Here is a 13,457-nt window from a genome sequence, read left to right as displayed (position 1 = left end):
ACAGCCCAGTCGATGCTCTGGTGGAGGCCTGGGAAACGGCTGCCACCAGGGCACTCGACTGTGTTGTACCCATGCGACCTCTGACTCGGCGCAGATCCCGTTGGGCTCCATGGTTCTCTGTGGAGCTCCGGGAGATGAAGCGTCGGAGACGAGGTCTAGAGAGCGGTTGGAGATCCAGCCGATCCGAACCCGACCGATTGCAGTTAAGAACCTTCATAAGGTCTTATCTTGCGGCGATAAGGACGGCGAAGTCTAACTACTTTGCCGCCCTTATCGCGTCCGCAGATAATCGCCCGGCCGCCCTGTTTAGGGTGACTCGCTCCCTCCTTAACCAGGAGGTGAGGGAGGATCCCTTGCAGGGACGAGCCGAGGAGTTTAGTCATCATCTGACGGACAAAATCGCTCGGATCCGGACCGGCTTGGACTCTGACTGGGCAGAGTCTGATGTGGAGGAATCAGGCGGTCTTGAGCACGTTATCTGGACTGAGTTCGACCCTGTTTCCCCTGATGATGTGGACAGGATCATGGGGAGACTGAGCTCCACCACCTGTTTGTTGGATCCGTGCCCCTCCTGGCTAGCTTATGCGGCTCGGGAGGGAACACGAGGCTGGTTCCATGCAGTAATAACTGCTTCTTTGAAGGAGGGTGTCTTCCCTGCCGCCTTGAAGGAGGCGGTGGTGAGACCCCTCCTCAAGAAGCCTGCTTTGGACCCGGCTGTTTTAAACAACTATCGTCCAGTCTCCAACCTTCGCTTCCTGGCGAAGGTTGTTGAGAGTGTGGTGGCGCATCAGCTCCCTCTGTTCCTGGAGGAAACTGATTATCTGGACCCGTACCAATCGGGCTTCAGGCCTGGACACAGCACGGAGACGGCATTGGTCGCGCTGGTGAATGATCTCTGGAGGGCTAGGGACAGGGGTTGCTCCTCTGTCCTGGTCCTATTAGACCTCTCAGCGGCTTTCGATACCATCGACCATGGTATCCTGCTGCGGCGTCTCAGGGGGCTGGGAGTGGGAGGCACCGTTTTACGGTGGTTCTCCTCCTACCTCCGGGGCCGCTCGCAGTCGGTGTTGACAGGAGGGCAGAGATCCGCCCCGAGGTCTCTCATTTGTGGAGTCCCTCAGGGGTCGGTTCTCTCGCCCCTCCTGTTCAACATCTACATGAAGCCGCTGGGCGAGATCATTCGTGGTTTTGGGGTGGGGTATCACCAGTACGCTGATGATACCCAACTTTTTCTTTCCACCCCGAACCAACCCAGTGATGCCCTCTCCGTGATGTCCCGGTGCCTGGAGGCGGTTCAGGTCTGGATGGGGAGAAACAGGCTTCGTCTCAATCCCGCCAAGACTGAGTGGCTGTGCATATCGGCGTCTCGGGTTAACCAAGTTATTCCACCTCTAACGATGGGGGGTGAGGTGTTACCCCCCGTTGATAGGGCTCGCAACTTGGGCGTCCTCCTGGATTCACGGCTCAATTTTGAAGATCACATAGGAGCCGTGACCAGGGGGGCTTTTGCACAGGTTCGCCTGGTGCGCCAGTTGCGCCCCTATCTGGACCGAGACGCCCTACGCACAGTCACTCATGCGCTTGTGACCTCCCGTCTGGACTACTGCAACGCTCTCTACATGGGGCTGCCCTTGAAGACCACTCGGAGGCTTCAACTGGTGCAGAATGCGGCCGCGCGAGTTGTAATGGGGGTTTCCCGATACTCCCATGTAACACCTCTACTCCGCGAGCTGCATTGGCTTCCGGTTGCCCTCCGGGTGAAATTCAAGGTGCTGGTTATCACCTATAAAGCCCTACATGGCCTGGGTCCGGGTTATTTGAGGGAACACCTGCTGCCGGCATCAAATGCCCTTCGCCCAGTGCGCTCCCACAGGGAGGGTCTGCTCAGGGTTCCGCCGGTGAGAGATTGCCGGCGGGTGACACCCAGGGATAGGGCCTTCTCGGTGGGAGCGCCTGCCCTCTGGAACCAGCTGCCGGTAGAGCTGAGGACTGCTCCTGACCTCCGATCATTCCGCCGGGGCCTGAAGACCTGGCTCTTTGAGCTCTCGGGCCCAGGCTGAGGAGAAAATTTTAACTGGGGTTTTAATCTACAGGGTGAATTTAATGCTTTTTTAATTGGTTTTAACTTTTGTATGTTTCGATTTTAATTCCCTGTAAACCGCCCTGAGTCCTCAGGGAAAGGGCGGTATACAAATGCAAATATTAAATTAAATTAAATTAAATTAAACCCATCAAAGTTGTTAAAAATAAAGCAGAATGGGCAAGTGCTGTACCTTTAAAGTTTTTAAGCGAACAACTGATCCAGATTTTCTGAAGAGTCCCTCTGTTTGAATATGTGCTTCCAAGTACTGACAAGCCTCAACTATAAAGCTGGAAAGAGAGAGATGGAGGTACACTTGAATTTAGTTTTTGCAATCCTGGTCTTAATTTTCTTATAATCAGATTGGTAAATATTACAGATAGAAGGATGAGATATATAAAATATACACTGTTTATTTCTGGACGAAGTGCAGCTTCCTTTATTCTGTCATTAGCAGCTTTGCAAAAATAAAAATATATAGTTACTTTTACCCTGAATATCTATTGTTCTTTCTCATCCTCTCCATTATTGCACTGTAATGGTAGAAACAAATTGTCAATCTATTAAGAAGTCATTATGTCTCCTGCTTAGACCAGAAACCAATGTTGCAATTTCCTTTTCCTTAAATAAGTCTCTTTCCCCAAGTATAGCATGCTTATTTATAAGAACTGACTGTCATATTTTGCCAAAATCTAATTTAAATATTATCTAACTTAAATTTGCCATACTTGTGAAGACTCTATAGCCAGATAACTTACCAAGGTATATTTCCATGTTCACATACAACTTGAGGTAATTCATGAAGTGGTATTCCAAATACTTTTCCCTGAAAAACCAAACAGAAGATTTAATAATGTAGAAAAATATGTTTCACTAACAAAATAAGGAACTAAAATCTAAAAAGAGGCTTCTAGTGTAAATCCATTTACCTCTTTTTAAATGTAGATATATTAGCAAACAAGAAAAAAAACTTGTAGTTTACAAGTCACTTATTCTAGGTTAGTCACTAGACAATCATTCCAAAATTAATAGTTTAATGACTATTTCATTTCAAACACTCTAACTCACCTTTTTCTGACAGTTAGAACAATTAATCAGTGGAACAACCTGCCTCCAGAAGCTGTGAATGCTCCAACACTGCAAGTTTTTAAGAAGAGACTGGACAGCCATTTGTCTGAAATGGTATAGGGTTTCCTGCCTGAGCAGTGGGGAGGGTTGGATTAGATGACCTCCAAGGTCCCTTCTAACATTATTATTACTATTATTACTATATTATTATCTTAATAAATATAAAATGCCTAAAACTGAAAAAGTCAACCTTCCAGAAACCTCCTATGAAAGTCTTCTATATAACTTGTATTATAGCAGTAGCTTCTTGAATACTATCTTATGTGATACAGCTTATTTAATCAGTTGAAGTTCCCCAATGGTACGTTGACCAGAAGAATAAACTATAGATAGCATTTATCTAATCACATTGTGCTCTTTTTGGGCATAGATATACTTGCTGACTCATATAAGAATAAGTAACCCCATGCTTGCTTACTTTGCCTTATAGTTCTAAGATACAAGTTATAACTATATCACAAGGATATGTAACAATGAACTTCTTTCTCTACTACTAAAATCACATTAATGTATCTATCTTTAAATGTCTCTTTTAAATTTTCCCTTTTTTAAGAGCCTACCAAAAAGATATATTTATTACCTAGAATTTAAAACATAGTTACAGAGCAGAGAAGGGAGGGGATTGATTCTATTATGCTTATTTGGACAGGGGGGAAAAATCTAGCAAAGTGCACTTCTAATTAAATCAAGATGTTTTCTTTTGCACCATTAACATGTAGATAAGCTTCTTAGCAAGAATATTTTTATCCTTTTAGAAATATTTATCTTTTCTGGTTGTAATGCTTTCAATGATGCAATCTGCCCAGAGTAGGTTTGAAATGAGAAAGGTGGCAAATAAATCAAATAAATAATAAAGTCATTACTTGTTTTTTATGCATGTTAGATCCTAAATCATTGCAACCTACAATCTCACACTGTATCCCTCCATGGGTAGTCTTAATAAATTTCTTTCATAGAATCAAATAGCGTGTTAGGGGAAAATATTCCTCAAGCAAGGAAAACTGCAAGAAGTTTTACTTCCCACATCTTAAGTACTCTAAATAGATCAAAGTTTCGGGGGCTAAAAATCACTATCAGATCCGACCTTTGAAGATAACTGCTATTAATTATACCAAGACACAGACCAACAGACTTTTCCATATTTCCATTTTCAAAATCAAAGTTGCATTTATTAATCAAGTTATTTTATGGAACACAGAATAGGGTTAGGGTCCAAATCTCTTTTCAAGGAGGAGACCTTATTCCACTCTGGACAAGTAGCTGTCCAGTTGCTTCTTGAAAACCTCCATTGATACGGAGCAGCACCTACAACTTCCGTAAGCTGCCTTCCTGATTAATGTTGTCAGGGAATTTCTCCTCAGTTCTAGAATCTCTCTTTAATAATCTTCCACCCGTTACTTCAGGTCCTGCCCTCAGAGATACAGCAGGCCTTGTTTGCTAATGCAGATACGCAAGAGCAAATACAGGTAATCCTCAACTCACAACCACAACTGAGCCCCAAATTTCGGTTTCTAAGTGAAGCGTTTGTTGAGTTTTGCCCCATTTTACGACCTTTCTTGCCACAGTTGTTAAGCACTGCAGATGACAAGTTAATAACCGTGTGGCTAAGTGAATCTGGCTGCCCCATCGACTTTGCTTGTCGGGAGGGTCACCCAAACAGTGATCACATGACCTTGGGGCACAGCAACGGCCATAAACGTGAACCACTTGCCAAGCATCTGAATGTTGATCACAGGATCGTGGGGAAGCTGCAAAGGTTGCAACTGCGAAAAATGGCCGTAAGTCACTTTTGTCAGTGCCCTTGTGCTTTGAGCAGTCGCCAAAGGAAATGCTGTAAGTCGAGGACTACCTGTAACTATCGCTTGCGGATAGCCGCTGTATTCCCACCCGAAGTCGTTATTACACAACCCGCCTTCTCCATGCCGTCCTTTCTTTCTGGGTTCTCGGGAACAAGTCAGGGGCACCTTCCAGCCAAAGGGAAGCTCCCAAACCGGTTGCAAGAAGGCAGCTGCTCGCTTCCAGCAGAGGCGGATCGCCTCCAGCCCCCCGCAATCCCCCACTGCTTCGCCGGCGCCTTCAAGAGTCCGCAAGGACGCCCGATGGCGGAGCAGCCCCCCATCCCACCCCGCAGGCCCCCCCCTCCAGTGTCTTCCGACTCACCCCTCCCGCGGCAATCGGCCTGGACGTCTTCCTCTTCGCCGTGCGGTTCTTCAGCTTGATTCCGTAGGCGGCTCGGAGCTGCTGCTGCACGGCCAAGCGGGCCAGCCTTTTTCCGGGACCGTCCATAGCCGCCCTTCCGAACCGCCGCTGCCCTTCTCACCGCTCGACCGTCATCTGCCCAAGCCGCCCTGGCCTCTGGCGCAGGCCGTCAATTAGCCATTCAAACAGAGCGCCTGCCCAGCCCTGCGATCTGATTGGATCGCTCCTGTCTTTCGAACGCTTCAGGACCCCTTGGCGCCTTCAACGGCCTCCGTGGTAAAAAAAAAAAGGGAAAAAAGGCAAGTCGCGTCAAAGCCCGCCATCCCTGGAGCAAGATAGGGGAAGGTGGTGGTAACGATATACTTTAGGTGCGGAGTCTTTGCGTTTCTTTCCGAGTCGCGTGTAAATTAGTCGATTTTGGAATCGTGTAAGAGAAAATAATAAAGGAGCCAAACATTCAGGCGATAGCTGTAGGTACCTAAAGGTCCTCGCATTTAAAAATGAAACGTAGACACAATAAAATGTAGATTGACTGTTCCTATTTTTTGAACCGGTTTGACTTCTGATTCGAGTCTTTCTGATAGTTCTACGGACAGATGCATATTATCATGAATTTCTTTAGAAATAGTTAAAAAAAAGTTTTAATACCATGTTTAAGTTACTTTCGCTTTGTCCGAGGTACAGTACTTTGTGGTTCATATATGGGGAGGAGCAAAAAAACAAAAGCCATCTGGCAAAGGTATTCGGTGTTTGTCAACAAAATTCGACGACTGAGTTCTTTCCAACTCCATACCAAATGGGTGCCTGAGTTTTATGGGCAACGTAACAAAACTTTAAGATCTGTGCCAATTCATCCAATGAAACTGAATAAGAGACCATAGTTTGATAATTAAGTTACGATTGGCTAGCTAGGGTCACTCAATGCAGCAAACCTAAAAGCTTGGTGTACAGATTGGGGAGGCTGAGTATGCGTAACGTGCTAAGCTCATCATAGATTACCTTTTGAGGGATAAGACTTAGGACTGTTACTAGGAAAAAACAAATAACTTCCTTTAATCTTGGTCATAAGGAACAAGGTAATTCAAGAAGTATTTTTTGCCTTGCAAAGCAAAATGTTGATTAACTTGCTAATCATTTTGTGGCTAGCAGCATAATTAGATCATTTCTGTTTACAGTATGGTAAAATGTGATATATAACAGAAGGGGGAGCTCTTGTCTGAGACTGAAAGTTCCTTCTGTCATCAACAATACAGCCTACACACGCTTGGTTGTTATTATTTTACATCATATTTCACAATATAAATTGTATTTTATTTTTATATATCTTTATATGTGTAGATTGTTACAGGTAGTCCTAGAGTTATAACTACAACTGACCCCAAGATTTCTCTTGCTAAGCAAGACAGTTGCTACATTTTACAAAGTTTTTGGCTACAGTTCTTAAGTGAATCATTGCAGTTGTTAAATAAATTGTGTGACCATTAACCAAATCTGGCTTCCCCCTTTGTCTTTCCTTGTCAGAAACTGCTGGGAAGGTTACAACTGGTGATTACATGACCCAGGACAGTGCAACTGTCATAAATACATGCCAGTTGCCAAGTGACAGAATTTTGATCTTGTGACCAAGGGAATGTTGTAATGGTCATAAATCTGAAAACCAGTAATAAATCATTTGTTCAGTGCTGTTGTAACTTCAAATGGTCATTAATGGTTGTAAGTCGAGCACTACCTGTACTTGGATGTTTCTTGGAAAAATATATTTTAACTCTACAAAACTAGATATTGAACTAATCAGATAATTGGTAGAGATTCTGTGTCTTCTTTTAATTTAATTCAGTTATTGTGGTATCAGTTCTGAATTAAGTTCTCTGTTGTGATCTCAACCTATTCTGAAATCTCTATTCAAAGTGATTTTAATTTAAATCCCTCTTCATCAAAGAGCCAAGAAGTTTGAATTCTTTCCTTTCAGCTGATGTGGAAAGATGAGTGAGCTGTTTATTATGATAAGTACAAAGGAATGCTCAAATTATGTTATTAAAAAATTATGCTACAAAATTGTTCTACTTCAGTTGCCGGAGATGTGTATTAAAATTTCAAGATATTTTCCTAATGAAAACTTTCAGACTTTTTATATAGAACAAGAAAGACTTAAAATAGTGTACAGTATTCATAATTTATAGAAAGTTTGGTGAAGAATCCAATAGACCATATAGCTTTTAAGATTTATTATATTTAGCTACTGCTAAGCTTGTAAGCCGCCCTGAGTCTTCGGAGAAGGGCGGGATATAAATGGAATTAAAATAAATAAATAAATAAAATATTTATTATATTTATTTATTTATTTATTAATGGGATTTATATCCCGCCCTATCTCCCAAAGGACTCAGGGCGGCTTACAACAATAACATATAAGTACAGAAATTAAGATAAAAATAAAATTAAAATTATCTGTGCAATAAATTAAAATTAAAAATTAAAAATAAATTAAAAATTGTAAATATAATTAAAATGCCTGTCAATCCAGGTCAGCCAGGTGAAAAAGGAGTGTTTTGAGGCCGCGGCGAAAGGACTGGAGATTTTGGGCCATCCGAAGCTCAGGGGGGAGCTGATTCCATAGGACTGGCGCTCCCACAGAGAAGGCCCTCCCCCTGGGGGTCGCCAGCTGACATTGTCTAGCCGACGGTACCCTGAGGAGGCCTTCTCTGTGTGAGCGTACCTGGCGATGGGAATTCGTTCCCGGTAGGAGATGGTCCTGCAAGTATCCCTGGCCTAAGTCATGTACGGCTTTAAAGGTAAGTACCAGCACCTTAAATCTCACCCGGAGGGCAACCGGTAACCAATGCAGCTCATGGAGCAGAGGTGTTATATGGGAGTATCGGGGAGCTCCCATCACTACCCGTGCAGCCGCATTCTGCACCAGCTGAAGCCTCCGGGTGGTTTTCAAGGGCAGCCCCATGTAGAGAGCATTGCAGTAGTCTATACGGGAGGTAACGAGTGCGTGGGTGACTGTACGTAGGGCATCTCGGTCCAGAAAGGGGCGCAATTGGTATATTAGGCGAATCTGGGCAAATGCCCCCCTAGCTACGACTCCAATATGATCTTCAAAACTGAGTCGTGAATCTAGGAGGACGCCCAGATTGCGTGCTCTATATGTGTGTGTTTGTGTGTGTGTCTTATTTTCTTAAAAAAAATCAAATAATAAAATCAAGAAACAAGAGCAAAAGTATATTGAATGGTATTACCACTGAGAAGGCCCTACTATATAGTTCCTGTAGATTGAATTTCTTTAGGGATGAAATCCCTGACAAGGTCTTTCCAAGATCTCATAAGATGAACAGAGTCTCTTTTGAGGCTTAATATTATGGTTGGTCACACATACCGTATTTTCCGGCGTATAAGACGACTGGGCGTATAAGACGACCCCCAACCTTTGAGATGATTTTCATGGGTTAAAGTCTTATACGCCGGAAAATACGGGTAAGTAGGAAGTCAGGGCTGCTTCTCAATTAGGTGAAGGTGTCGCGGCCCATGGGCGCGACATTCAGCGGGGGCCCTCTTCGCAGCACGGCGCACGGGCCTTGCCTGTCTCCCCACGGACGCGCCTTCCTCACTACGGGAGCCACCCCCGCCATCCCCGCACGCCACTGACGCAGGCCCACCTCGACTTGTCGTGAGCCAGCCTTCTCCCGCGCGTCGGCTGCATCTCCCGACCGTCCGACCCCGCCTTGGAGATCACCCGGCAGCTGGCCAGCGCGTGCATGTGCAGGACACCTCTGCCGGGACTCTCCCGATGCTGGCGGGCTCCGCAGCATCCTTGCCTGGGACCGGGACCGTCCGGGTCGCAGCGAGCCTGGACACAATGTGGGAGGGGTCAATGGCGGCGACAGTCTGTCTGAGCGGCAGCTTCAGAATGCGGTGATAGAGGCTGCGCCTGTTACACCTACTAGCCTGGCTGGGAACGCGGCGGCGTCAGAGCCCGTGAAGGCTGAAGAGGGGTCCATGAACTGGAGCTGGGAGGGGACCATGCACGGGTGGGTGATGGGCATGGTGGGAGGAATGGCGGGCCACGAGGAGGTGGTCCCGGAGTACAATGGAAGTTTACCTGGCGAGCGGAAGACGCCGGGAGGCAGGGGTGAGGCAGGAGACATTGTCAGGGAAGGGTGAGGTGGAAAAAGGGAGTGGGCGGGTGTAGGCATGTATGGGTGGGGTGGGCAGTTTATTTATGAGGAGGCCGTCTTTCGCCATTCTCGAGCGCTGGATTTGTCCATTTCCACTAACGGCTCTGCTCCCGAGGATTTACTATTTTCCGGCGTATAAGGCGACTGGGCGTATAAGACGACCCCCAACTTTTGAGAAGATTTTCATGCGTTAAAAAGTCGTCTTATACGCCGGAAAATACGGTAATATGGATTTGGCTTTTTTATCCAGGTATCGAAACCTTCCTAAAGATAGGCAAATGTTGTTGTTTGATGGATTGTAAGCTGTTCCAAGTAGCTGCCTCTATCTATCTATCTATCTATCTATCTATCTATCTATCTATCTATGTATGAAAGGAAAGAAAGAAAGAAAGAAAGAAAGAAAGACAGAAAGAAAGAAAGAAAGAAAGAAGAAAGAAAGAAAGAAAGAAAGAAAGAAAGAAAGAAAGAAAGAAAGAAAGAAAGAAAGAAAGAAAGAAAGAGGTTTTCAACTGATGTTCCAGAGATTCCACCTAAGGTCCTTATTACTATTGGTACTATCTTGCTTTCATTTTTTTTTTTCAATATTTGTATAGTTGCAACTGGTAAATAACTTTTCTTCCAGTAATCCTGCAGCTGCTGTCCCTGATTGCTCAGCAAATAGTCCTGTAGCCCATTTGTCACCAGATGTCCAGGAGCTCCAAAACCTAACATGATCCTTGTTGATCCAGGTGATGATTGATCTAGTGTGGTTTCTTTAAATTATGTCTCACCATATTGTTTATCCCCTTCATGGATTACTGCCTTGTCGTGGCGAAGGGGCTTGCATAATTCAATGAAGCTATGAGCTATGCCGTGCAGGGCCACTGAAGACAGAAAAGTCATAGCAGAGAGTTCTGACAAAACGTGATCCACTGGAGAAGGAAATGGCAACCCACTCCAGTATCTTGGACTGTCCCTATGGACAGTACCAAAAGGCAAAACGATATGACGCTGGAAGATGAGCCCCTCAGGTCGGAAGGCATCCAATATGCTACTGGGGAAGAGCAGAGGGCTAGTACTAGTAGCGCCAGAAAGAATGAAGCGTCTGGGCCAAAGCCGAAAGGACGCTCAGCTGTGGATGTGTCTGGTGGTGAAAGGAAAGTCTGATGCTGTAAAGATTTTTTCTCCATAGGAACCTGGAATGCAAGATCCATGAATCAAGACAAGCTGGACATGGTCAAACAAGAGATGACAAGACTGAACATCGACATCTTAGGTATCAGCGAACTAAAATGGACAGGAATGGGTGAATTTAATTCAGATGACCATCAGGTATACTACCGCGGGCAAGAATCCCTCAGAAGAAATGGAGTAGCCTTCATAGTCAATAAAAGAGTAGGAAAAGCAATACTGGGATACAATCCTCAAAATGACAGAATGATCTCAGTTCAAATCCAAGGCAAATCAATATTCAATATCACAGTAGTCCAAGTCTATGCCCCAACCACCAATGCTGAAGAGGATGAAATTGACCGGTTCTATGAAGCCCTACAGCACCTTATAGAACTAACACCAAAAAATGATGTCCTTATCATCATGGGGGATTGGAATGCTAAAGTAGGAAGCCAAAAGATAACCGGAATAACAGGCAAGTTTGGCCTTGGAGTGCAAAATGAAGCATTGCACAGGCTGATAGAATTTTGTCAAGAGAATACGATGATCATAGCAAACACTCTTTTCCAACAACCCAAAAGACGGCTCTACACATGGACATCACCAGATGGTCAACACAGAAATCAGATTGACTATATGCTCTGCAGCCAAAGATGGAGAAGCTCTATACAGTCAGTAAAAACAAGACCAGGAGCTGACTGTGGCTCAGACCATGAGCTTCTCATTGCAAAGTTTAGGCTTAAACTGAAGAAAGTAGGGAAAAGCACTAGGCCACTCAGGTATGAATTAAGTCATATCCCTGTTGAATATACAGTAGAGGTGACAAATAGATTTAAGGAATTAGATCTGATAGACAGAGTGCCTGAAGAACTATGGACAGAGGTTCACAACATTGTACAACAGGTAGCAACCAAAACCATCCCAAAGAAAAAGAAATGCAAGAAAGCAAAATGGTTGTCTGAGGAAGCTTTGCAAATAGCTGAGGAAAGGAGGGAAGCGAAAGGCAAAGGAGAAAAAGAAAGATATGCCCAATTGAATGCACAATTCCAGAGAATAGCTAGAAGAGATAAGAATGCCTTCTTAAATAAACAGCGCAAAGAAATAGAAGAAAACAATAGAATAGGGAGGACCAGAGATCTTTTCAAGACAATTGGAGAGATGAAGGGAACGTTTAATGCAAAAATGGGCATGATAAAGGACCAAAATGGCAGGGACCTAACAGAGGCAAAAGAGATTAAGAAGAGGTAGCAAAATTACACAGAATAACTGTACAAGAATGAGCTTAACATACCTGATAATCACAATGAGGTGGTCACTGTCCTCGAGCCAGACATCCTAGAATGTGAAGTGAAGTGGGCCTTAGAAAAGCTGAGCAACAACAAAGCTAATGGAGGTGACAGTATTCCAGCTGAGCTATTCAAAATCTTAAAAGACAATGCAGTAAAAGTGCTACACTCAATTTGCCAGCAAATTTGGAAAACTCAACAGTGGCCACAGGATTGGAAAAGATCAGTTTACATTCCAATTCCAAAGAAAGGCAGTGCCAAAGAATGTTCAAACAATCGCACCATTGCACTCATTTCTCATGCTAGTAAAGTTATGGGTCGGACACGACTTGCAGCTAACAACAACAACAAATATTGTTTATGGGAGACACATTCTTCATCTGATGAGACCTGTCTAATACGATTGAACCTCTAGCTTAGTTTTCACATTCTTCAGAGCACACAAGCCAATATTCTCATCAAAGTAGCAACAATAATGTATTAGAATATCTACAATTAATACCATTTGCTTGCAAATAAGGACTGGCAGGATCACAAAATAGACAAAGTAATAGAAAATGAAGATGCTAAAGGTCTTTGGAACTTTAGAATTCAAACAGACAAACCATATGGGACCCCAAATTTAACATTTGTCAATAAGACAGATCAAAAAGTACTTGGAGACAGCACAATAGAAGAAAAAGAGCTGGAGAAAATCATAAACTACAAGGATCTGCAAATATAAGTCAAATGACTATGGCAAAAGAAAGCAAAGGTAACAAATATAGTAATAAACTCCTTGGGTGTAATTCCAAAATATATGGAGCATCATTTGATTGCCATCAATATTTACAAAAGCTTGCATTTTGCTATGATAGCAATAGCAATAGCACAGACTTGTATGCAGCTTCATGGTGCTTTACAGCCCTCTAAGCGGTTTACAGAGTCAGCATATTGCCCCCAACAATCTGGCTCCTAATTTTACCAACCTCTGAAGGATAGAAGGCTGAGTCAATCTTGAACCGTCGAGAATCGAGCTGGTGGCAGTCAGCAGAATTAGAATGCAATACTGAATTCTAACCACTGTGCCACCACAGTGATACCTTTAACACCATTAAAAAAATCTGTCTATCTCAGGTCTGTGTGAAGGACTTGATAGGCGGATGAAAATGCCAAATGCAGTCTAAACATCTGGCTGACTGTGACGAACTGTAATAACTATCGTCATCATCAAACTGAATGCTGTCCAACTGTCAATGGGTTGGATTTATCATACAGTTTGTCTTTGAACTCTTAGGACCTAGTCTGCCATATTTTTTTTGGTGTGTTTTTTTATAGGTAGAAATATTTAGAGAGCCAGTTTGGTGTAGTGGTTAAGGCATCAGACTAGAAACCAGGGTGTTTACGTCCTGTTAGATACAAAGCCACCTGGGTGATCTTCAGCAATGGAAAACC

Source organism: Vipera ursinii, assembly GCF_947247035.1.
Source record: "Vipera ursinii genome assembly, chromosome: 1".
In the NCBI taxonomy this organism is placed as follows: domain Eukaryota; kingdom Metazoa; phylum Chordata; class Lepidosauria; order Squamata; family Viperidae; genus Vipera; species Vipera ursinii.
This window is presented reverse-complemented; position numbering follows the sequence as displayed.